This window comes from Heliangelus exortis, chromosome 4 (assembly GCF_036169615.1).
Source record: "Heliangelus exortis chromosome 4, bHelExo1.hap1, whole genome shotgun sequence".
NCBI classification, from domain to species: domain Eukaryota; kingdom Metazoa; phylum Chordata; class Aves; order Apodiformes; family Trochilidae; genus Heliangelus; species Heliangelus exortis.
Genome location: NC_092425.1, coordinates 34,137,081 through 34,164,300, shown reverse-complemented (window position 1 = coordinate 34,164,300; position 27,220 = coordinate 34,137,081). Strand labels below are relative to the sequence as shown.

The following is a 27,220-nucleotide window of genomic DNA, read 5'->3' as shown; positions in this document are numbered from 1 at the left end:
CAATTTAATGCCCACCACAATAGTCAATTTTTAGAACTTTTTTTTTTTTTAAACAACAAAAAACAGCAGCAAAACCAAAAAAGCCCCAACAACCTAAACCTTCAGTATTGGAACAAACTTAGCAATTCTGAATTCCTTTATAGAGATTTGTATTTTGGTGAGAAAGTAATTTTATCAACACACACACCATCTTTTTATTTCTCTTCCTTCTTTGACTTCATTACTCCATTTTCATTAAGAAAAGGAACTTCAAGAAGGATGTCTTCTAGCTTTCTTTAAAATTTCCCATGATTTGAAATAAACGTTTTTCTACTTTATCTCTGGAAGTAATGCAAAAAACAGTCTACAGATTGTACAAAGAATGTTAACTTTGATTATCTCAAAAACTTCAGTCCTGCTTTTTTTTGAAAAATACAATTTTTCAGGTCTTCTGAAGCAACACTGGTTTGGAATTCCAGATGGTAGAAACTCTTTCAGACTCTTTGTTTAGGCTTTGCTCTGATAGAATTTTTGAAAACAATAAATTTTTTCTATGAACTGGAAACTCCAAAGTTTTTGTTTAGCTGTATTCTACAGGGGAGCGAGGGAAGTCAGTAGTAGTGTCATGTAGGAGAAACTTAACCAGGTTCTGCCATTGAGATTTTCTGCATCCCTAAATTTTGTGCATAGACAGATGTTTTGGGTTAGTGCAGTGGGGTTTTGGAAGTGGAAAGGGACACACATGGATGGCTCCTGTGAAAAACTGCTGGAAGCTCTTCTGGCTCCGATTCCAGCCCTGCACCTGGCCAAGGCTGAGCAGATATGGGAAGCTGGATGGCCTGAGTGAAGATTTCCCTGCTGCCCATGGGGGAGATGGCAGCTGTGTCCCTGCACCCCATGGAGGAGCTCGGTGGAGCAGTCCCTGAAGGACCATGGAGGGGCAGATGTGGATCTGCAGCCACGGAGGAGCCGGTGCCAGAGGAGGTGACTGTTCCCACAGCAGCCGTGACTCTGTGTGCAGCCCAGGATGGAGCCGTTCCTGAGGGACTGCACCTCCTGGGAGGGACTCATGTCCCAGGGGTTCCTGAAGGACTCTGCCATGAGAGGGACCCTGCGTTGTAGGGAGGGAAGAATGTGAGGAGCCCTCCCCCTGAGGAGGAAGGAGCGGCAGAAACACCATGTGGGGAACTGACCCTGAACCCCCCCTGCCCCTCCCCTGTGCCCTGAGGGGAGGCGGGAGGGAAGGGATCCAGTCCCTGGGAGAAGGGAGGAGTGGGGAGAGGTATTTTAAAATTTGGTTGTGTTTCTGTTTCTCATATGGTAATATATTAATTTTTTTTTTCTTCCCAAGTTGAGTCTGTCTGTTTTGCCCGTGCCTAAACCATCACAACAGGTCTGTTAAATATGAGGTTTCCTGCAGATAAATTGAAGAAAGACATGGACGAAATAATGCACAGCTTCAGGATTGGGTAGGAAGCAGATGGTCAGTGGTCCAGATACCTCAAGACAGAGGCTTTCGTGAATATGACCAGAGCTACAATGTCTTTCAAATGACAGAGAAAACAAAGGAAGGACACTTACCGATGCCATTCCTGGCTTCAGATGGAAACTGGACTTGCTTAGTAAGTTGCTTTTGATCACAGCTCAGATTCCAGTGTGAATGCTGTCCAGATTTAAACATTCAGGGAACAAGAAGCTTCATTAAGACTTTTCTGAGAGGCTTATTGCTATGAGTCTCTCCCTGTTGAAAGTCTGTAGCTAAGGGGTGAGTTTGCAAGAGAAGATCGACTTATTCAGCTCGCTTAAAAACAGAGGTAAAATGTCCCTAAGGCAAGGTGTTTTAGGAAGAAAGGCATCAGCTAATTAAACTTAATTGGGTTAGCCAGGGTAGTCTGATTAGCATAATTAATTTAGGCCTCCGAGTAGGCCTGAGGGGTGTGTGTTTTTGTTAGGGGTCTTGGGAGGGAGGTGTTTGGGACTCTGAAGTGAAAACAGGAGTTAATTCTCTAGGTCAAGGGAGAGGCACTCCAGATGAGTGGGAAAGGCAGTGTACAGAGATGCAGAGGATTTAGCATAGCTGAAGGCAGTGCACTCCTTTGAAACTGGCAATCGTTAAGAAAAAACAGATGGGTTAGTTAGAATATTTTAATCCACCTGGATAAGATGGGGAAGCAGTCTTGCCAGCCTGTTACATTTGTGCCTGAGAATGTTGTGATATAAGTAAAAATATGGAGTTCAGTGAATAGTGGGTAGGATTAAAAACAGACTGTAAAGCAAAGCTCCCTCAGTTTGGGGAAACTGAAATTATTTGGGATGAACTTCGAGGAAAATTGTTGCTGTTACAAGTCAGTGAATAGATGATTTAAACTGTTTTCTGGTAGTTTCATGTACTGTACCTATAGCTGGTGAGTAAGAATCCTTAAGAATCCTGCAAACATTAACGATTTTTTTTTTCAGATAGAAAAACAAAAACAAACAAAAAAAATGCACCAAACAAAAATCATGAGCACTTAATGACACTCCTGGTTTTACAAAGTGGAGCTGCAAATACACATATCCTGTCTTTGACTGAAGTGCTACTTCAGTGGACTAAAGGGTATAGTTGTTTGTTTCTATATCAAGTTATTATTTCATATATCTATTGGGCCTAGAGAGTGGCTTATCTGAACTGTCTTCAGACTTCAAGGCTTATCTTAAAAGTTTTATGAATATATTTATTTATTTATTTAATGCTCAGCATGTTGTTTTCAACATCATTGTGGCTCATGCAGAGTCAAATGAGCCTTTTTTGTTCTCTTTTTGGCCAATAAATGTTCAGAGTGCCAGGTAGGTAACCACTTCTTATTTGGCTTAGAAAAAGAAGTATTTCTTGTAAAACTTGCCCTATAGCTGATTGGTAAGAAGTGTTGGAAGCCCCCATGGGGAAAAAAAAAATTCTGCAGTGCATTATGCTGTGCCTACACCCTCCTGTGGGCTCCTTTTATTACTGTCAGATATACACTTTAAATAACTGCTGTTTCAACTGCAATGTTGAAACATGAAACTTTACCCTGAAAAACCATATAGTAAGTCTGTATATGCATACATATAGATTACTCTTCTGGAAAGCCAGATCTAGTTGCTAGTACATACATATATATCAGGCTTTCTTCCTAAGGCTTTAATAAAGCTAGGGAAACAAATGCATATAGTTTCTACCATCCTACTATCTGCAGCAAACATTTTGCATGAATTTACTACTACCACCACCACAGGCTCGAAAGGTAGAATGTGAGAGTAAAAGAAGCAAAACACACATATTTTGGTATACTATTCCATTAAAAAGAGCAAAATAACTAAAAGCCAACTAACCTAGAAAATGTGTTTTATATCCAAATACCACATGCATTAAAATTTTTTTTTAATTTTAGGCAGTAAGATAGTCTCTGAGATCATTCGGTTTTCATTTCATTGCCCAAGCTGGTATGTTATTTTATATTTTTTTTCTAAATTCTTGCTAGTTTTAGTTTCTTAGGTTGCCCTTCGATAATTATGTAAAGTGGCATGTAATTATAATATTAAATTAAAAATTAAAAAGACCTACATAATCACATGGGAAAAGAAACACATCCAAAAGAGAAGGAATAATGAAACAGAAGTCTAAAGCTTTTGTGTTCCAATGTATCACTGTATGCCTTAGAAAGATTTGTAACCAATGTATGCAAAACTGCATTTGGCACCTAAACCAGCGTTTGGATTTTTGTGTTCAAAGCTACATAGTTTAATGCTAAGGGGCATGTTTTGGTAAACACTGTGTAGCTAATAGACTGTCCTAAGAATTACACCTAAAAGTTCCCAAGTGTGTCTGAGGATGTTTCTCTTTAGGATCATTTTAATAAAGTGAAGCCTTAGGATATAAAAGAGAGAATAGCTCTGTGTTGAAAAGGAGGGTTAGTAATTCAGTTTTATTTATTTTAATTGCGAATGCCCATTACACAGATTAACAAACAGCTATCTCATTTCCTACCAATCAAGAATGTTAAACATAGCAGCATCAGTTATAGTGGTCCCTATTGTGCTGAAATTAGACAGTATCTATTTTAAAGCATTTGGAAGTGGATCTTTGCTTTGTAAAAATGAAATGTGAAAGAATTAAATACTTCTGATACCTATTAAAGATACATGGAAAGCAGTTTTGAGAGGTGCTGTTAATATCTGCTGCTTCCCTTTAGTCTGAAAGTTAATCAGAACACCTTCAAAACATGCATTTATTTAAAAGAATTTTCTATTTTTTGTTCTATCAGTAAGCATGTCAGTAAGCATGTAGGTCTTCACATATGGCTGATTTATAGACACTGTTTCACAGGAATTGTCACTCACTTCTTTTTAAATTGGGGTCTGGAAGGCTGTGTGTAGCAGCATTCCTGATAATTGGTTCTATTATGAAGCACTGTCATGGCAAATTTTCTGAGCACAAAACAGACTGCTTAACACTACCTCCCAGGAAAAAAAACCCAATACTATCCTGCTTCAGCAACACAAATTTAAATTCTAATTGCATAGCGTAAAGGCAATTATACCTTGCATAATGCAGGTGCCAAACCTGAAATTTGGAGTATGCATTTTGAACAATACAGAGTTGCTACAAAGCTTAAAACAAAGACATGAAACACTGTGGTTTCAATTCTTCTTTAAATATAAAAGAAGAAAAGAACCCATCTGTCTTTTCAAAGTGTACTACACATTTCTTTTTAATTCACTCTCTAGCAGACCTTTGCTACTTCATTAAAACATTTTTCAACAAGCCACATATATTTGTGGTGTAGCAAGCCATAGTTTATTCATGTTGAGTGGCTAACCTTTCTCAAAGCAATTTAGCAATGTTTCTCCTTCCTTTCTTTTGTAAAATCTCATCTGAATGGCTCTGAAGCAGAACTTGGCAAGAATTGACCTAAACATAAATCTTTTTAAAGATTAAAAAAGGAAAACTTGAGGATTTGTTTGTTTGTCTTGGTTCTGGTATATCAGTTTTTCTTTGATTCTGATTTTCATACCTTTTTATGTTGACCAGACCCAGCTAACACCAGAAAAAAACAAACAAAAAAAAATTGGTTTTGTTGTGATTCTGAGAAATATTGAGAATGAAGACAGCTTTCTATTACCATCTACTTGTTGAGGGGGCACAAAGAGAAGGAAAAAAATTGGCAATTTTTTCAGTTCAGTATTTCAGTTATCTCGTATTAAATTCTCTTTTCCATGTATTTAAGCAATATGCTTTTTTCAGCAAGCTTCCAATTCAGTTTTCACATTTTTACCTGGGATGTAGTTTCATTTCAGAATTGCCATAGGTATATAGTAATTTAAAATACAGTTTTAAATATTTGGATGGTAAAGTGCTATGTGGAAAAAGCAGTGATCTGAAGCTCATTATAGTAGGAGGGAAACTTTCACTCGCTAGTCTATCATCTGGATTTACAAACAGATCCTGTTTTTTTATTGTTTTTTCTCTTTTGACAAACGTTCTCTATATAGAAGCTGTTCTGAAGAAAATAAAATAAAAGAATGATTAAAAACTATCAGGAGATTCAGGTTCCAAAATGATAGAGGTATGAGTTCTATCTTTGAAAATATCACAAGTTGAAATGGATAGTGCCAGGCTTTCTTGCTGACTGCTAAATAAAGAAAATAAAGAGATGTGTTTTGCTTTATTCCCAGCCCTTCATGGCAATGACCACATCATTCTCACACACCTGACCTTTTTGCATTTATTACTTAAAAAAAAAATCTTACTGACAAGCCAAAGATTGTATTTGAAATTAGCAAATATTAGAAGATCATTGTATAATATGTGTAGCACAGTTTGACAACAGTCAAGCATTCAGTATGTGACAGGATTCTTCAAAGAATCTAATTGTGCAGAAGGTAATGTGTGATCATTTTCTGGTAAGTATTGGAAAGGATGTGCTTTTCTTCTCCTCCAATACATGGTCCACAAGGGTCACAAGAGGCACGCTGTGCACTGAATTCCTTCAATGCCTTGCCTTAGTGAGAGCATTTATTTTCATGTTAGCTGCTGGGCTTTTCCAGCTGTCTTACTAGTTCTCTTATCTGTATCTGCTTCTAACACCTTTGTTGTCCTACTTGGTCTCTGAACGGCCTCCTGACTACTCTTCTTTTTTATTACTGCTGGAACGGTTGTTTCTCTTTTTATGCCTTCAAAATTTTGTGTTAGGGACAAAAACTGTGCTCGTTGTGGCAGAAAGCCTTTGCCCCTAGTGCCCTGAAGAGCAACAAATAACACCTAGGTATTTCATTTGTTAGCCTTTAAACCAGGTCAAAGAGGAATAGACAAAGGGACCATAGCTGGAGACTGAAGGTTATTTGGAGGAAATGACCTCTGTGCTTGCCCTGCTCTTGTGCTTCCCTGTGTCTCCACTCCAGCCACCACTGGGCTAGGTCACTGGGTTAGACAGAACTTGGTACCAACCACGAAGCCATTTCTGTGTGTTTGCTTGAACTATCTTTAAATTGGACCAGTGAATTTTACAAAAATGAGGGAGGTATGTAGCACAAACCTACTTTCCATTAATTGTATCAGAATTCATTCAGAGAGAATTTCAACCATACAGGTTTTTTGGGGAGGAATTTTCTGCTTTCTGTCACTTTGCTGGTACTTCACCTAAATTTTTGATTAAAGGTTATATCTGTAGTCACTGCATAACAGAATGAAATACTACTTTGCAGGATTTTTCTCTTGTCCTCCCTTCATTAATTTGTATTGTAAGCAAGTAGTTTGCCTGTAGGTTTGCAGGATTTTACTCCTCTAAATCATTTTCTCTTCCCAATCCTAATTATAATTTTAAGCCATCTCTATTTGAAGATAATAACATAGCAATCAGATCCATTTATAAGAAGGATACAAACTGTTGATTACACCTTTCTATACTATTTTCACTTGCTTGTTTTTTTGTTGTTAGGCAAGTGGGCACTACATTATTGGGATGCTCTCATTCAAAGCCTTTTTGTCTGATGAGTGAAAGATGGATATAATATCTTGAAAACTCAGTTTTCTTTCCCCCATAGTTTTTCTGCCTACACAACAAAACCAAATCCTGTAGCTGACGGGGCATTTTGCTAAGGAGACCATGACAACTTCTTTTATGTTTGCACCAGCACCTCTGATCAAATCAAAACACTCAGAGTTATTAGACTTGTTTGAGCAGCCCCACGTTGCGTTTTCCAGGCAAGTTTCCTTCAAAAATTCATAAAAATAGAAATTCGTAGGAGAAAGAACATTACAGTAGTGATGCTGAAAGGCAAAGAATCGCTTGGCCAGCAGTCCAAACATTGGAATGGGCATTTCTACAAAATCTTATATGAAACTCATCAATTTACATTGAGTGCAGCTGGAAAACTGCAACTACAGCAAAGAGAAAGTCAACACAGTGCAATAATGCATTTCAGAACTCACTGTCAGTTTTTCAGATAGAACTCAGATCCTGTTGTATGGATTGTTCATTCTGAGATAATGGCAGTACTGAATAATTACATATGAAGTGAAGCTTAGGAAGAAATCCTCAAAGGCCTTTTAGCTGTAGGTGTGATTTTACATATACAAGCAACACTGTATTCTGTTTCACAACTGATAGAGCAAGTTATAGTAATTTATGTAACATCCTTTTTAGAAAGAGATTATGTGATGTGGAGTAATTCAGAGTGCTAAATATCTAAATGCAGATAGTTTCTTAGAATATTATACAAATATATGTGTCATATTGTACTACTACAAAGACATAATTATTTATGCTAAATGAATAGGAGTATGTCCCATTTTTCACACACAGGCCTCTAATTTTAACATTTTAAAAACACATTAGGAAGAATATAATCTTATTATTTGTGTTATAATGACACATTTTCTTTGATCTAAAGGCTAAACAAATAATACAAAGAAGAAAGCAGCAAATAAATTTATACAGATATTATTTATGTGACCAATAAAAACATATTATGTCATTGCTAGGGTCTATATTTAAATGTGATTATTAGAATCAGAAATAAATTTTTGCATATTTATTTTAAATTTATAAGCACAATATATTTGGCTTTCAAATAGAACAACTGACCTGATAATGCTGTGTAAATCACCATATAAAGAGATTTCTGATGGCAAAGGAATGCTAAACATAAACAAAATTTCTTGTATTTTAAAAAAAAAGGAACTGGAAATGTATTGGGTGGTCTGACATTTAAATCAGGGCAGGATGACTTTTTAAAACACAAGTGTTGACTGACTTTACCAGCTGGACTCAGCAAAGAGAATCAGCTGGAGAATATGCATGAACCATGTCCATTAGGACTTTGATGGCTGTGAACATGATGACCAGGAATAGCTTACAGCACTCAAAAGTCTTTACCAGAAGAGAATTGGAGGCTGTGGGCCTTCAAGCATTCATGTCACTGTCAGACAAATATCTGCCTGAGTACTACCCAGCAGCCCTTTGTACATCCAGCCCTGTAAGTCAAGAGCTCCACTGATGGAAATGTGGATCCCAAAAAGGACTTGCAACCAAACTGTAAGGACAACGGGGTCTCAAGGTATGCACCCCTGCTAAGATAAAATATTGACACACTTAGAGGTAGTTCAGCTACTGGAATCATCTGTAGTGCTTTAAATGTGTTTCATTAACTTGCTAGGTCAGGAAGCAACTGAGAAATCTTTTAGATAGAAGGTTAGACTTCAAATCAAGAGACGTTTGCTCATTTCCTGGAACTGCTCTCTGGTGACTTTGTCTGGGAAACAGCATTTTCTGCATTTTGTTTTCTGTGTAAAATGGAAGCAGAAATTACTTCCTGAACAGAAAAGTTGTTGAGAAGTTTGAAGGCACACAGTTGTGGATGAGGGGAATCAAAACTAAATGAATAGTAATGAGATCAGAAAAGGAATGAGGACAGACCTTGATCAGCTTGCAGGAAAAAGGAAAAGAGCTGCAAAGAGTTTAATGTTTTTATGCAAGTAATACACAATAATTTATATTTGCACCTGAAAGGTTTTTACTGTGCATCGTTCAGGTACTGCTAGAGCCTCAAAATTACCTATCTGTATTTAAATTAGAGAAAATCTGTATTTAAATTAGAGAAAAATAACGAGAAGAAGCATTCATTTTTGAAGTATAGTGTAAGAAGTATGTAAATTTTCTATTTTTAGATCAATACACTCGTAAATCTAAATGAAAACATTATAGGAATCAGAGTGGAAAACTAAGGTTGCAACACATTGCTGCATGTTAATAAGCAGCAGTAATTAGCATGTGAAATTCCTTGAGAAACACAGTTCCCTATTTATAACACTTACTTGCTTTGTTTTTTCTGTGCCATCTTTTATCACTGGAGCAGTCACGTGAATATAGAACCTATCGAGAGAGTGTACTGAAGTTTTTAAATATAAGCATCTCACAAGCAGTAAAAAGCTGAGCTTTTGTACCTTTTCTTAGCTTCTGAGTACTCCTAATTTCTATGAAAGTCAAAAGGCACAGAGGATGTTATCAACATGAGGTGATTGAGATGCACATTTGTAAGACACAGGAAACAGGAAGCTCGTGCTGTAAAATTCTCAAGTCTCATAGCAAAGCGATATTTAAAAATAATGATTAATTAGAAATTAGTAATTTCTCTGAGGGAAAACATGAAATATTTAATATCATCAGGGTCTGGAATCACAGTAGATGTATTTAGTGTAAACAGAAAAATCAAATTGTAAAAAGATATAGAAGCATTCTCAAACAAAGCTGTAAAAATAACTGAATAAATACAGCATGAGAAGTAGGCAATAGAAGTTTCAAATCATATTTTCTAACATTTCAGACTTGTATTCCCTTAGAAAACTCATAAATAGTCTTGGAAGGTGCTGTACTACTACTACAGCATTACAGTTATAAAATAAAGCATCTTTTTACCCTTTGATTTTATTCCACAAAAAGCTTCATACAACTATAAGTGGTATAGGTGGTAGAAATGGTGGAAGTATAGCATGGTAGAAAATAATATATTTCTTCTGTGGGAAATGGTGGTATTTAGAAATTTGCTTTTGTTGTATACAGTAATTAAAAAAGGTTTTGCGGTGTAAAGTTCCAGAAATCTTGAATGTGGAAATATCAAAGTTAAATTTTAAAAATCATGGATATATTTGTTTTGTGATAGTAAAAAATAAATTTTAAAATCTGTTTTGTTCTGTTATTGAAGAGAATTTTCCTATTACTCTTTTTTTTTGGCTTTCCTTTTTTTTTTCTTATTAAGATTATTTTAGCTAAGTGTTCCACTTTAGTTACCAGATGTTTCACTGGCATTTAAATGCACAAAGATCAGACTTCTATGTTGATAGCAAAACTTTTCCTTTACTTGGAAATTCTACAAATAAAGGAAGAAGTGGAGTCCACTCATGAGGAGATGAGATTGTGGTCAATATATACTGAGAAATACAGGTATTTGTTGCTTTTGCAGCTTCTACCAAGAAACTGGAGAAGATACATTATAGATTTCCAGGTCATGGTCACATCTGGTCAGCAAATCCTAAACTTTGTTTCAGAAGTGATATATGCATATAGGAAAAGGCTTAAATATTCCTAATTTATTTACAGCTATCATAAACTGGGCTATGACAGAGCTGTACCTAGAGAGAGAAAAATACATGTTTTCTGCATCCTGCCTTTCCTTCTGAAGATTCTGCAGTTGGAGTCCCAGATGAGTAGTTCATTAAAACTGAATTCTCAGTCCTCAAGTTGTCTTTACTTTTTACTTGCTGTGGTTGATGGAGGAAGTGTAATAAGTGTCATAAAGTTCTGAACTAAAAGTGAGAAGATACTTGCATGAACAGCAGAAGGGAGGAGAGGAGAAAAGCAGCTGAGATGACAAGCAGCTTCTCCAGACACATTTGGATTAGGCAGAGTCAGTTCTAGTTTGTTCAGTGGTGAATGGTACTAAAACAAGAAACTATCAAAGAGAGTGTTAGGCACAGAGAAGAGAAACTCACAGTGTATCTGTATTATTTGTACTGTCTGATAAGGAGTGGAAAAACAAGATATGGCCATAAATCATGCCGGAGTCATAACAGAATATATGAAGTGTGCAGAAACTAAAAATACTGTACACTGACACCAGAACATGACACAGTGCATGAGAGGGACAAATGTAGACTCCAGTTTTGTGCATAAGAAGTAATTGTATGGAGAGCAGATCAAAGAAATTATATCTATAGCTAATTACCACATGATCTTTCTGCTTCAGACATCTGAATGCACAGGAATGCACAATGGCTTATTGAGAGGTCTGGTGCAGAATATTTCTTGTGGTACTTTTGTTGATTTCAGAGGCTTTTTAACCATTTGATCTATACATGTGTTTGTGCAAAATCTTGAAGACTCTGTATTAGCCACAGTGGCATTTTGCATAAATTTAGGAGACATAAGTGTTCCCAAGCTGTAATTAATGTTATTGGACAAAGCAGATGGCTCTAATAGCACTAGTAAAGGGCCTGTGTGATGAGAGCCTCCTAAAAAGAGGTAATTATTGCAGCATTTCAAAGCTATTAATGTAATAATTTTGTAATTAAATTTGTAAATGGAGACATAACTGACAGTTAATTAAAACAAACGGAAGAAAATTAAAACAATTATGTAGTAATATCCTTTTAAATTTTTGAGAATTTCCAAAAGCGAAGTGTAGGCAAGGTCCTGTATGAGACATTTTTTCATCATAGTATTTGGAATAGGAAGCAGCACTTGCTGGGCAATGTGTAAAAGCAGTTGTGGTTTCCTTATTCTTGACTGACAAATGGTTGACAGAAGATAAACTTATTGCCCTTGTATGGATGGATGCTATAGAAATGAATACTATCTCATTCCTATTTCTGTTTTTTCCCCTGATATAAAAATGGCTGTTAGAAACAAGAGAGAGAAAAATCTTGAGAAAGTAACACAAAGTTTTGCAAACAAGCCCAGTATAAAAGATAAATCTGTCTTCTTGTGAAAAATATTGGATAGGTCTTGATGGTTAGGAACTGAACTTTAATCCCAAACTTATACATAGCATGCCTGATAACATGCAAAATGCATTCACATTTGATGTATCTGAGCTGAAAAACTGTAGCAACCTTTCTGTTGCCTCAGGGTATAATTATTCTGTTTTCCTTTATGTGCAGACTGCTGCTTGTTCTAGCTACAACATCTAATTTTGCTGTGGTAGGGAACAGAAGAAAAAACATTCACACCTTGAGCCATGATCTCAGCTGGAAAGCAGACATGAACAGCTGTGAGACTACTGTGGGATGTCTCCCTTGTCTGGGTAATGTCTGACTATGACAGAGCTGCTTCTTGACTTTTGTCAGTGTAATGTTGAAGCCTAAGCTTCCAGCTGTTTGCTCTGAATGGAGCTGTGCAGGGCCTTATAGAACCATAGAATTGATTGGGTTGTAAGGGACCTTAAAGATCATATTGTTCCAACCCTCCTGCGTGGGCAGGGACACTGCTGAAAGCTTCATCCAACCTTGCCTTGAATACTTGCAGGAAGGGGGCAACCACAACTTCCCTGGGAAACCTGTAATAAAAAGCCTCAAGAATAAGTGTTTTCTTCTAGCAAAAGCCAGGGAAGGGCTATATGAAGCTATTCAGCTTTACAGCAGAATGAAGCAGAGCAGAAGCAACCTTCCCTTTTAGCACTAGTCCCAACTCTAACGTGATGATCAGCAGCTGAAAAGAGTTTAAGTACATACAGGCTCTCAAGAGAAGCACTACCAGCTGGTTGAGGGAGGAGATTGTCCCACTCTATCTTCACTGGTATGGCCTCCCCATGAGTACTGTGTGCAGTTTTGGGCATCACATTATGGAAAAGACTTGTCAGCAACAAGGATGGTGAAGAATCTGGAAGGGATGACTTACGAGGAGTGGCTGAGGTCACTTGGATTGTTCAGTTTGGCGAAAAGGAGGCTGAGGGATGACCTCACTGAGGGGAAGAGATGGGACTGGCACTAATTTCTTCATTCCTGTGATCAAAGAGAGGACTTGGGGAAATGGTAGGGAGCTGAATCAGGGAGGTTTGATATGAGGATAAAGTTTTTCACCCAGAGAGCAGCTGAGCAGTGGAGCAAGCTCCCCAGGGAACTGGTCACAGCACCAACCCTGCCGGAGTTCAAGAAGCACTTGGATGATGCTCTCAGGCACATTGTGTGATTCTGGGTGTGCCCTACACAGGGACAAGAGTTGGATTTGATGATCCTGATGGTCCATTCTAACTCAGCATAATTTATGATTCTATATTTTCTTAATGATGGAACATTAATGATTAAGGCAAAAGTAAGAATGAATTTTTAATAGTTGCTTCAAATTCACTTTAACAGAATCATTCAACATTTTAAAAGTGATAGAGTTTTCTGAAACAGTTGTGAGAAATTCCTGTTGTGACTTGCAAGGTAGAAGATACTGATTTCTTTTCTGAAGTTGACATTTTTTCTTTGCATAATTCACAGTTAAATTGTGTATGCATGTGTCAATGTGCAGGCATGCGCACATGTGTATCTGTGTTATTACTCTTTGAAGCATAAAAGAAATAAGAAAAAGTCACAGAAGTACAAAAAAATAATAAATAAAACAGACATTTTCTGAAAAAGGCTTTGTACACTTTTAGTTTCCTGAATTCTAGATAATGATCCCAGTTGTACCCAAAATAGTTCTAGGATAGTTGCACTGACACTGGAGCTCTTCTGTCCTTATGCTAAAGAAAATGAGGAAAATGTTGTCTTTAGACTCTTTCTTTGAAGTTATTAATATTTAGAACTAAAATCATGTGACTTTTAGGACTGCTCAGAAATTACCACGAAGAGGTTACTGAGAATCTTAATCATTATTCATTTTATGTTTGTCTTCTGCACTTTCTTCATTCAGTATATTTTTGTGTTTTTTTGTTTCCTTACTACTTGTGAAATTTTAATTGAATGTATTATCCAGTATTCATCAATTTGTTAATCCCATGTCCTGTTGTTATTGGAAATGAGCAATCTCTAATACCACCTTCTTGCATATTCATGTAGGTCATGTTTGTAATCGAGGTCAGGATTTATACAAACAGTTGCTGTCTGAAGTAAATTTTGTAAATACTAATGAATATAATATAGTCTGAATACTGATACCCTAGAACAAAACAGAACGTCGTCTCCTATGTCGTTTCTGTTCTCTAGTATTAAAACCATTATATTCCTGTCAGCTTGTTTTATGAGGGATTTGTAGTTGAAAAAAGCAAAAGTGCATTAGCTAACTTTACTGCCTGGACATATGGTAAGCCATAGGTTCATTAGCAATAACACATTAGCCTCAATGATGTTTTCTGAAGGCTTCACAGGGATTTCATCTGTTGTTCCACATTAAAGATACACATATTATTTCCTGTCATCTTACAGATCATACTGAGTCTACAAAAATTGCACTTACCCAAGTTTTTGTCATCTGGAAACATGCATGGAACAGCTGCACACCATATGCAGATCATTCATGTCAGAGTTATCTTGAATCATCTATTAGAAATACTCCCCTTCCATAAGGCAATGTCCATTCATTCACTCTGAAACCAGAGAAAGTGCTCAGATCTAGCTATTGCATGTTTCCCTAGTGAGATTTGCTTGTATGAATAGATATGGATAGATATTTGCTTGTATGAATATTCCTTGAGGAATATTAGGTTATCATATGGTAGTCAGTCCAAAGAAACAATGTTAGGATTGATTCAGGATTTAACAGATGATGCTACTCCAACCACTAGGCTGGGAAACAACTTTGCTGTTTGTCTGCCTGGTATTGCCAATGAGAGAACTCAGCTCCCTGGCAGTGTCACTGTGGTAGCACAGGCATCATAAGCCCTTGTAAAGTTACTGCAGGCTGTTCATAGACAGCTCAAGTAGTTTTCTGCTACATTGAGGTCTGCCGTACCAACACATCCTCGGTACAATGACTGGAAATCCCTGAAAATAGGTTGTTAAACCTATGGAACAAATAAAGGAAGTAATTAAATAAGAATGCAATTTATGTAAAGAACCAATGTGGGAAAGAGGGAGACTTAGACTGGTGAAAGGTCAGAGAATGAAGGTTGCTGCTATAGAACATCTTTCCCAGAACTGGCCCCTAAATTTCATCCTACATATTAATTAGTTGTCAAGTTATATTTAACAATAGCACAGTAATATATGTATATATAAGGCTTCACATACCTTTCTGATAGACAGCACGTGTATAAATTGTGTAAGTATAACTGTGTGAGTTCTCTGGATAAGTAAGCATTTCAGATTGTTTCCATGCAATCTTCTCTTCATGAATTATTTACCAAAAGCTGAAAGTTTATGCCTGGTATTTTTCCTGAATTTCCCCTTTGAAAAGTGTTTTAAAAAAACAAACCAAACAGAAAAAAAAACAAACCCCAAACCTTAATAATTTTTAGTGCAAGATGGAAGTTCATATGCTGAAGTCATTGCAGCTAATAGGATTTAAGTAACAAAATGGAGCATTTTTATTTTAAGTTGAGCATACAGTTTTACTGTATTTTTCTTTCTGTTTAGATCTATCTAGACAAGCAGATATGAGTGTTTATGCACTTCTATCAATTACATCTAAAACCATACATAAATGGATGCTAACTATAGAGAAAATAATACTAGGAAGGACAGCATTATTAAGTGACTCACTGCACTCAACTCAATGTGAACTTTAATGGAACCTGGATCTTGCAGAGTTATACAAGCTGCCTGATGTTCATCATTTTCTCACTTCTGAGAAATCTGTGTTCACTTGGTATTTCACTGGCAACTTAAATGCACAGAGACACTTTCCCACTGGTTGTGAATTAATCACGCAAATGTGGGAGATGGTTGTGAGAAGAAGGATAAGAGCATTGATATATACATTTATATATAAATATGTAGGCCATTGTGAACTGGTTTGTATTTCTCTCTTCCATACAGATCTAATGGACTAAGTTTTGGTGCTTGTATCAGTCACATTACCTTGATCCATTTCTTTCATGCCCAGCTCCAATTATGAAGTTCATAGAGTAAAAAGAAATTACCCTAGGGAAAGTTTCTTTCAGTTTGTGAGATAATAGTTGCACAGTAATTATTGTAAGTTGTTAACCTATTTTGAAAGTATTTGGCCTCTTATTGCTCACTTGGTGTAACTAGCTATAAAGACTTTTTCCAGTAACAATATTTTGAGCTAATAATTTGCATGGGTTCAGGAGAAGATTGTGTCAAAGCTTTCATGACAATTAGTGTCACATCCCAAGCTTATGCATACACATGTATTAAGGTTTTGGCACTGTTAATGACTGCATTTCTTTCATGACAGTTGCAATTAATGGGTATAAACTAAATTTGTGAGAGAATGAAAGTTGAAACTACATCTAAATGAGTGCTAATAGGCCTAAGTAGAACAACATGAAAAAATATCCAATGTAATTAAGAATTACAGTCGCTTGGCTGCTCTAGGTGATTGTTTCTTCCTTGGGCAGAAGCACGCAAAGCCTTTTTATTGCCAAAGAAAATTACATTTGTTACTCAGCTTTTTATTTTAGGACACTAACCATTTTCCCCAAGTATCTGTTATAGCTTGCAGTTATCCATAAGACTCATATATTGTAAGGATTTCCATTTCTTTTTCCAAAATGTTGCTGAATCAAAGTGGTTCTGAAACCCTTTGTACAAGATGAGAGGCAATAGTTTCCCTAGTTGAAACACAGTAGGTTTCATAATAAGGTTCAGCAAATGCTGTTTTGTAGGTCCTTAAACCAAACTCTTTCATGGTAAAGGAGTATCTGAAATAGACTATGTGACACTTGTTTTATTTGTTTAAATATATTTCTCTTTTATGATACAAGAAACGTTCTACATAATTGCTTGAGTGGAATGATGGTACAATACAATTTAAAATGCAAAAATGGGATGTATTATATATGATATTACATGAGATGTGCTTCGTTGTGTGCATCACAGTGTTTTAGTCCTTTCTACTAATAAAACTTGATGTACAGTAAAATTACATCACTCTGTGTCTCTTTGTATCATTCTCTTAAAGTGAGAGGAGTTAATTCTAAATGCACAGTAAATTACAGTAAACCAAAGTAACAGCTCAAATGGTTACTGAAGTAAATACTTGGCATTATCAACTAGCTATTAACTCAGTAATAAAATTTCAGTTTTAAGATCCAGTAGAATTGCCACCAACTTGTAACTCATAAACTTGTTTACAACTTTGTGTTCCAGTAAGTAGTTTCATCTATATGAAAACTGTGTAAGTAACTATTTTGCAGATATGTAGTAAAGAAAGCTTCTGCTGGAATTTTGGCATATCCACAAGACCCCAAGTTTCTCCTGGTTACACAATACTTGTAATAATCCATTTAATTACACCCTCTAAAACCTTGAAATTTTTGGCTAAGTGGAATACTACGAACCAGCTGAGTTTCAATAGGTCAGGCTTGCAGGAGGCATTTATGCTGTGATTACTTCCTGGTGTGAAACTGATTAGGTTTTAAAGATTCTAGGATTTGTTTGTAGTTTTACTATGTTATTCTTTGAAGCTCTTCACCAGCCCACACTGACCATTGCTTGCAAAACTTTGATGCCTAATGTGCAATGAGCCTGTCAGGTAAAGACTGGCTGATATCATGTTTCTCCCTATTCTGTAATTTGGTGATATATATGTTTTATGCCATACAAACAGCTATGTTTGTATATTGCTTAATTGTGTACAACAAGCCTTTGTTGTACACAATTAAAAAACTGAATTGTTTATGTCCTCTAAAAGCATTCAGTTCATTCAAAACTTCACACACCCAACAGGAATGTTTAAAGGGTTTTGGATATTTGAACTGGAAGTTATTTGACCTTAAGCTGTGTATTAAGCATTGCCAAATGCTGAAGTTTTGCTTCTACGTTTCTTGAAGCAGACAGGATGTACAACTGCATGGAGTCAAAATGATAAAACTGTGTTCTGCATGATCAACATCTGACCCTGGAGGGCAAGGCACTTAAAGGCATTCTGACTGACAGTGGTGTTCACGTGAGGAATGAGTTGAAAGCTGAGCCTTTCTGATGAACTATGTGGATGCTGTGGATGTTCTTTTCCCTGTATGCCAAATTAAGAGGACAGCTCAAGGAGAGAGGTAGTAGCTATTGACTATGACCTGCATTTAGCCAATAACTTATTAAATCCTGCTCTTGGCAGAAGATGAGGAAGGGCAGAGAAAATAAATCTCTCACAGTCAGAGATATGTTTTTAATTTTTAAGTTTGGTAAGCTGTAGCTTGAATACAGCATAAAATGTTCAGCCAGTTTTCAAAATAAAAATGCAAAAGGGCATGCTGGCAGAAAAGAAGAGGATTATTTGAAACAGTATAGGAAGAGATATTTAGAGCTATGATAATGAATTTTGGTGGTTTAGGACAAATGTTGAAAGAAAGTATGAAAGGGAGAGAATTTAAATTGTGAGAAGTGACTAGGAGAACTGGTAATGAATGTGGAATGGTGTAAGTAGCAACAAGAATTATTCATGTGGTAATTTCCTCCTTGATGTTGTTCAGGTAGGATTCTAGGGTTGCCTGTGTTTCAAATTCTCTCTTAAATGTCTTTTACCTTCTGTGCTGATATGTTTTGTGATCCCCACTCTTTGGGCATCCCTGGCACTATTCTTTAGGTATTTCTGATTCCAACTGTTCTCTCAGTGTAGCTGATATCTTGGAGACTTTTTTATTTTGAAGTAAAATAATTTCACTTTTTCTTTTAAGTGACTGAATTAATGGAGTTTTTGTTTTTCTCAAAAAGCCACTGGGAGGTGACAAGGGGCAAGAGGCACAGGCTGCAGCAGGAGAGGTTTCATCTCGACATTAGAACTAGATTTTTTACAGTGAAAACAACCATTCGCTGGAACAACCTTTCCAGGGACACGGTACAATCTCCATCAATGGAGGTTTTCCAGATGTGATTGGACAGGATGCTAGATAATCGCATTTAGATTCCCTTCCTCAAAATATGTTGAATCAGGTGATTTTTTGAGGCCTCTTCAGAGCCGGGCTGTTCTAGCACTAATCGGCCACATAAAGCCCGTTGTTTATTACTCCGGGTTGATGCGGTGCAGTTTCTGGAATCAAGAAAGGGCCCCCAAGGGTGCGTCACGTAAGTAGCTTCTGAGTGGCTCTCCTGGGCCATAAATGTCCTGCCTCGCCTCGGGCCATCAATGAACAATGGATGTGGGCTCTGAGATTAACATAATGAAGAAAGGGGAAACACCTTCCCCCACTCCCCCCCCCACCCACCCCGGTGCATAAGAGCAGGGCAGAGGAGAGGGGGAGGTGAGAACACGTGGAGAGTGAGAATAAAGAGAGAGCAACACGTGAGGAGAGCAATGCCGGAGCAAAGAGACCGCGGTCGGTGAGGAAGGAGAGGGAGAAGGTGCCTGAACAGAGATTTTTCTCTACATCCCATGGTGAGACGGCAGCCTGTGCCCTGCACCCATGAAGGATGAGGGTAGAGCAGACCCTGAAGAACCACGGCGGAGCAGTTGTGGCCCTGCAGCCTGTGGAGATCCCGGAGCAGAAGTTGTGTACCTGCAGCCATGGAGGGGACTGTTCCCCCATCAGCCCGTGGCTCTGGGCTGCCCGCGTTGGAGCAGTTTGTTCCTGAGGAGCTGAGCCTGGCGGGAGGGACTCACGTTGCAGGGGTTCGGGAAGGACTTTCTCCCGTGGGAGGGACCCTACATTTGTATAGGGAAAAACTGAAGAATCTCTCTGAAAAGGAAGCGTCAGCAGAGAACAACCTGTGCTGCAGAAGGGAAGAAGGTGGAGGTATCGAGAACAAATTAATTTTGGCTTGGGAAGAATGGAGGGGTGGGGAAAAGTATTTAAGCTCTGGTTTGTGTTTTCTCTTTGCCCTGTTTTGATTTTAATGCTAAATCAATTTAGGGTTTTTTTTTGTTTATTTGTTTGTTTGTTTGTTTGTTTTTTTCCCCAATTTGAGTCTGTTTTGCCTGTGACCATAATGGGTGAGTGAAACCCCCTAGCCCTTGTCTTGACCCACAAGGTTTTGGGTGGATTTCTTCCTCGCCATCCCGAAAAGGGGTGAGGGAGTGAGCGGCCACGTGGTCCTATGTTACCGGCCGGGCTCAAACCTTGGTGTTCGCTCATCTGGTTGCATTTGAATGAGTTGGGGCTGTTGAAAAGGGCCTGGTATCTTTGCATGGCATGGTCTCCTGATCCAGAGGATAATTTTTCCTGCCAGTGTGAATCCAGGCATGAGAAAAGGGCTTGAGGTAATGAGGAAGAACTTGATCTATCAGTGCTCCTGGAATGCTGATGAACTGATGGAGAAAACTGATCAAGATGAATTCAGGATGACTGGGATATGTGCTTCATGTTGTATGAAGCGTGTCTGGCAAAAGTAAAAAGGAGGAAGGAGATGGACTATTAGCCTCTTTGTTCATTTGTTTTCTGAAATGATACTGTCCTGTAGTACAACTGGAAACATTTTGGGATATGCCCGTGCTCTCACTTAAGGGTATATCTACAACTTCGTGGTCACACTCCCCATTCCAACACAGTGAATCAGGGAAAACGAAGGCATTTTAGGTAGTTGCAGGAACACCACAACAGGCTCATGTGTTAACTTCATATGTATGTGAGGACTTGTCCTCCAAAAAGCCATTCTCTTTTACCACTAAATAAAACGAATAATAATAAAAAAGACATCTAAACCTGAAATTAGTCTCATCTAATTATAACTGGCTGCATTTCGAAACGTGAAGTTCAGTAATATATGGACTTATAAAAACCAGTGAACGAGGTATTATGTGGCCCATGGCTGCATGTCCATGATTACTGAGAAGTTATCTCTTTTTGTGAATACTAAATTACCTTGCTACTTCAAGCTAAAGCATGTATTACAAGATGGTAACAATTCGTGTGGAATCTGACTGGGGCAGAAGGGTTACTATTGGGCTGGGACTAAATCACCGGGGTCATTTCTTCCTGCAGAGAAAGATTAAATGAACTTGGCTAGACCTAAAGGATCTAGTGACAGGTGATAAAAACTGGTGATAAAAAGAAATAAAGGACTAATAGTTCAGAAAGGACCTCAGGGATCCGTGACACTGAAGATCAGTGATAGACCTTCCTTACTACAAAGAAATTTTTGCACATCTAAACATGCTAATTTTCAGCATAGTTTCAAGTTCCCACTTCTCTAATACTTACCCTTTTTTCGAGAGTGTCTGTAAGAGGATGTGTGGAAAAGGGTTCCTTCCTTCCATTTTTTAGTCTAATTTTCAACACAGAGCACTTCAACAGATAGACTTCTAGCACCTTTAACATCCTTTGGCTAGAAGTGTCCAGAGCTTCCTGTTCCATGAATTATTAGGTGGGTATTTTTTGGTGGGTAGGAAATAACCTTAAAGGTTCTTCAAAGCCTTTGCCTTGAAAACTTCGAGGGAGACATTCTCAGCTTATCTGGACAACCTGCTCTAGTGTCTTACCACTCTCACACTAAAGTCTGCTCCCTTCCAGTTTAAAGCCATTATCCCTGTGACTCCGTGCCCTTGTAAAAAGTCCCTCCCAGCTTTTCTGTAGGCCCCTTCAGGTACTGGAAGGCTGCTTTAAGGTCTCCCTGGTGTCTTTTCTTCTCTCCCCAGCCTTCATAGCAGAGGTGCTCCATACCTCAGATCATCTTTGTGACCTTCCTCTGGACTCACTCCAATAGCTCCATGTCTTTCTTCTATTGGGGACTCCATAATTGGACACAGGACTCCAGGTGGAGTCTCACCAATGCAGAGTAGAGGTGGAGAATCACTTCTCTTGACCTGCCAGCTATGCTTCTTTTGAGGCAGCCCAGAATATTGTTGGCCTTTTGGGCCACAAGTGCATGTTGCTAACTCACATGGAGCTTCTCATCAACCAACACCCCCAAGTCCTTTTCCTCATGGCTCTTCTCAAGCCAATCAATTTTCCACCTAGTCTGTAATTGTGCTTGGGATTGCCCAACCCTGGCGCAGGACCTTGCACTTGGCCTCGTTTAACTTCATGCAGTTTGCATGTATGCACCTCTCAGGCCTGTCAAGTTTTCTCTGGTGGCATCCCTTCCCTCCAGTGTGTTACAGCTTGGTGTTGTCAGCAAATTTACTGAAGGTGCACGCAATCCCCCTGTCTATGTTACTCATGTGCAACCTTCATTAAGTTCCTCATAGTTCTGTTGTAAAAGATGAAAAACTAATTCCTCTCCAGCCATCTCATGGCATTCAGATACCATGTACTATGTTCACTTTATACCATGATTTACCTCTTCTGAACTGAAGAATGCTGGCCATCTGAGGAATTTCTTTTACAGATGAACAATATATTTGAGCTTTCTTTTCTGAACCTTTTACAAATTTGCTGTCACTTCAAATTCCTATGTCAATGGTATCTGAGATGTTTTAATCCGTGCAGTAATGCTGAAAAACCTTTAATCAAAACATGGTTCTTATTGCTTAGCTAGCACTGACCTAGTGTTTCTTTGAAATATTGAAGGAATCTTCCTTCATGAGACCACATGGTAGCATTTTGGGAATTTATACTCTAAACTCATCAGAGACTACCTGAACAAAAATGCAACACTTTCCGTTTTTAAGAGGAAAATGCTTTCATCTGCACAAGATTCTGCCTGCCTCACTGACTGTAATCTTGCTTAGAATACTTTCCTTCAGTGATTTCAATTAGACAAAGTTTAATTTTGTCTAATTAATTAAATGTATTGTAGTACACCCACTGATTTCAAACTGGACAAAGATCTGAACTTTTATTGACAATACAGACAGCAAATTTGGTATTTTAAAAGATACAGTATAAGTATTGTAATATTAAGACATTTATGTTTGGCATTTGGAGCTATGTAAGTAAGTCCGTGCTTGAGTAAGCACCATTTTGATCTGAGGTTTTTTTTTTTTTTTGTGTGAATGTCCTCAATCTCAAGATTATGACTAGCGCATTTAAACTCCTGAATCACAACGGTAATTTAATGTCTGTGCTACACTGAAAATATCCAATATGTATGATAAATTAATGAATGTTAAAAAAATAAGCAGTTACTGAAAGAGGAAAACTTTACCTCTTGTAGAGACTAAGTTTTAACACAGCAAAATACAATATGTGGAAAGGATAACTTATGGGAGAAAAGTTTTATTAAAGCTATTAAAGTTCCATCTCCTCTTACTTCAGTGAAAAGTATCAAAACTACAACCTCCTTTAGTCTAGGAAAAAAAAGAAAAGACTGAAACCCATGCTTGGATCTGTGGAATAGAGGGTTGATGGACAGGTAAAAGAGGAGTTGGAAGCTAAAAGAAAAGAATATATTAAGTATCAAGAGACTGCAGGGGAGAGTGTGAAGGACATACTGAAAAGGAAATGTTCCTGTGCTGATACTTTGTGACTGCAACAAAAATAAATATCTGGCTTTTAAGAAAGGAAATCTCACATCAATAATTATTTTGGTATTCCTGTATGTTGGAAAGATGCAATTATATCTTTCTGTTTTCTGAGTTCTCCTAGATTTGCCTGCCTGCCTGAGATGGAAGTAGCCATTCTGTAAACCCAGAATAGCACATAATGACTCAATTTTAGGATCTTGTAATCCTCAAATCACTAAAAAAAGCATGGATTTTAGAAATTATCATATGCCTGAATGTGAAGAAGAGAGAAGGAACATACTCAGTTTACAATTGTGAGATTTTTTAATTTATTGTCCCTGAAATATTTCTGTTCTGTTGTATGCAGTGTGCTGAGGACCTCATTTCTTTCTGCATCCTCACTGTTTAACAACATTATTTTTAAATCCATGATGTTTTACCTACCAAGTAGTCTTGCAAGCAAGCCAGTCTTAAATAATTTAGTATCTGCAGTATGCAGCATATCAAATTTATTAAGCCCATGAAGGCAAGCATGTGTAGGCATATTTTTGTGTCACAAATAAGCTGATTGTTTGACAGGCTCATCTGAGATACCAGTGTAACCTGCACTAGGGTACTCATTCTGGAATAAAGTGACCTAAAGGGGAAAGTTGAGCTTTTCATTGATTTATGTGAGGAAAATGTATTTACCTTCTTTCTGATAACTTACTTTTCTTTGATTTCATCACAGTAGCTCTTTTCCTCAGCATTAGTTCATGAATGCTATGCACTATAGAACCAGGGCTGCGACAGGCACTATTGAAACACAGCTGAGAGCATTTTTCTTTTTCAGTTTCCTGAGCTTGATTCTGGAGTCCAAACAGTCCCTGCAGCCATTGGTATTGTGCCAGAATGAATCTGAACACTCTGGTGAAATTAAGCTCATGGTATTGTAAGGCAGAGAGTCCAGTAAAGTGTAAATAAAATCTGCAGAGAAGTTTGCAGATTCACCTGCCTTTGGAGGGAAGAAAGCAGACAAATGCAAAAGTTATATAGCTAAAATTAGATACTGTGACAGATAGCAAACCTCTTGCCTTTATGGGCAGGGTTAAGCCTCTTTCCTGACGGTATTTAGGGCTATAAAATGAAATTTGCTTTAGGAGCAAAATTATGAATGTATAGTTTGGAAGGACCATGCTGAAAATCTAGGATCTACTTGATGAGTAGGATGAGATTCTGCTAAGTTTTCCTATTCAATCCTGACAAAACATGGGAGAGGGCTATTGTTTCATTTGCAGGAATGGACTTTAGGGAATCTGTTCAGAATTAAAGGGATTTTTTTTTTCATGTTATTTCCCTTTTTTTCCTCAACCCTGGCAGGCAAGAGAAACTGAAAATATGTTTTGACTAAGCATTTTTAAAACTTGAACAGTTATTGAAGTCTGCAGGATGATTTCTTCTGAAAAAGAAGTCTCATTTCCAGAAACTTTTCTGGAAATTATAAATGAAGACCTTTTTTGATAGGCTACATTGGAGCAATAAGTGGGAATAAAAAAAATCCCAAGAATAACAGATGTAAGGAAAATAATTTGAAACTTGTGCTTCTTGTGGTAAGGACTGTTGTTATGCCAGGCTGCAGTAGATGGTGCTGATGGGCTGGAAGGCATAAATTCATTCTTTAGGGTCATACTCTGCTGAGACTGTTTTATGGAAACATATACAAATAAGGCACTATTTGGTGTAAGTAACAAACTCTATTTACTATTCATACATTGTTGTAAGTGCATTTGGTATTCATTAGGTTTTAACTGATTCACCTGGCATTAATGAGGATGTCATACTACTCATCTTTCCCTAAGAGATAATTCTTTTCATAGGGGAAGACATCAGGGGGAAAATTATTGTTATTATCTACAGTAACAAATGGGAACTGGAAAAGACTTTTTACATGGAAGAAGGATGCTGTAGTTTTGATGAGAAAACTGGAAAGCATTCTGCTGGTGCTCTGAATATGATTATTGCTGTTCTTTGGAGTATGCAGCTGATTTGGCCTGACAGAAAGGGATCTCTCCCATGTTTGCTGTGCCATAAAAATGCTGAAAACATACTGCTGAGCTAGCCAGTTGGTAATAGCATTACAGGATATCAGCTGTAGTCCCATCATATTAATTGCATCTTCTGTCCTCAGGTGATGAGCAGGGGAAAAACTCCCTGAAACCTAGAGAATTTGGCTGGAGTCATATATAATGCTCAGAGAAACTATGTCCAATCGGAAGGCAGAAGCTGCTGCCTGAAACACACAAGAGAGGGAAAAAAAATTTGTAACTTGCAGTAGTAATTATTAATAAGCATAAAAATATCTATAATACGTGAATATAAGCAGTCACTGATCACAGCTGTTACTTCTTTGGGTTATGGTGTTATTCCAGATAAGAAATTTGAAGAGCAGTAATGTATCAGCTCAGCAATTGAACTGAATTTGCTAGACTGAATTTTCAGGCTAGCTAAAACAATTAAGTATTTGATCTTACTGAGACCCATTTTAAGTAACAGCTGAGAGCTATATTTTATGAATGACTTTTCCCTCATGTCCTGTCCATAGTTGATCAAGGCCAAACTCCTGACCAGTTCTTCAGAGGGACATGAAGCCCTCTTAACTTGTGAAAAGAGTGCTCTGAATATGTAGGTAAAATGTACTCTAGGCTGGGGCTTTATTCTATGCAACTTTTTTGTATAAGGTGTTCATTCTACCATGAACTGTGACAATCAGCCCAGGTTTCACCTCAGTAAGAATTGCAATGTACAAAAAAACGAATCTCCTTTTTGCATTGCTCATCAGTCAAATTTTGATCAAAATGTGAACAAGCTTGAATTTCATACCACTTAGTGTGTTAGTTCAGATTTCCTTTTTTGCATTTTCCATTTCCTTCAGTTTTCAGCCTTGTGGGAGATTTCTGGTCTGTATGACTCTGACTCCCAACCTCTCCGAGTTTTACCTTTGCAAACTGTTACAGTGTTAGTGATGGTGACTCAGTTGTTCCCTAAGGAAATTGAAATTTACGCATGAAAAACGCTAAAAACCTCTGTCGTAGTAAAATCCAGTGCATTATTAGGCCTACTGCAACTCCCTTGGTAAGATACCAGGGATAGATACCAGGAAGAAATTCTTCGTGAGGGTAGTAAGGCACTGGAATAGGTTGCCCAGGGAGGTTGTTGATGCCCTCTTCTTGGAGTTAAGGCCAGGCTGGATGAAGCCTTGTGCAGCCTGGTCTGGTGGGAGATGTCCCTGCCCATGCAGGGGGTTTGGATCTTCATGATCTTTAAGGTCCCTTCCAACCCAAATCGTTCTGTGATCCTATGATACCTTTGTGTCTTAGGTCCCCTCATGTTTGCAAAACAGCACCTCTAACTATTAAGGACTTTAAAGCTGAAAGCAGGCTGTATATTATATGTAGTAATACTTCCTCTGCACTTTTCATCTGAGAGTGATAAAAGCTATTAACTTTGTGTGTGAATGTAATTTAAATTTTGTATTCCTTGTTTGTTTTTTTTCCTTTTTCTCCCCAGTGATCAACAGTAAATTAAACCACTTCTCAGCTTGTTTTTACAGATGAAGAGAGAATTAAAAGTGGTGCATGAGGGAGCTTTTATTCCTTAAGACCCCACAAAAGTCAATTTGGTTGGAATGAACCTTCTAAAAGAAAAGTAACAGGACATTTAAAATATGTATTCCTCCACAACTCTATTTATAGTTTCTTAATCTGTTTTTAGGAGCGTGTTATAACATTTGTACACATACGGGAATAATTGGATTCAGAAATACT

At 37.7% G+C, this 27,220-nt stretch overlaps 1 long non-coding RNA gene across 2 annotated transcripts in view; it reads right to left on the bottom strand.

The window, feature by feature from the left end:
- Nucleotides 1-27,220, bottom strand: part of LOC139796357 (uncharacterized) — a 136,207-nt gene that overhangs the window by 43,998 nt on the left and 64,989 nt on the right. For both annotated transcript variants that reach the window (XR_011725971.1, XR_011725970.1), the window contains exon 3: nucleotides 14,436-14,563. This is a non-coding gene — a long non-coding RNA (uncharacterized lncRNA). The remainder of the gene's footprint in view (nucleotides 1-14,435; nucleotides 14,564-27,220) is intronic.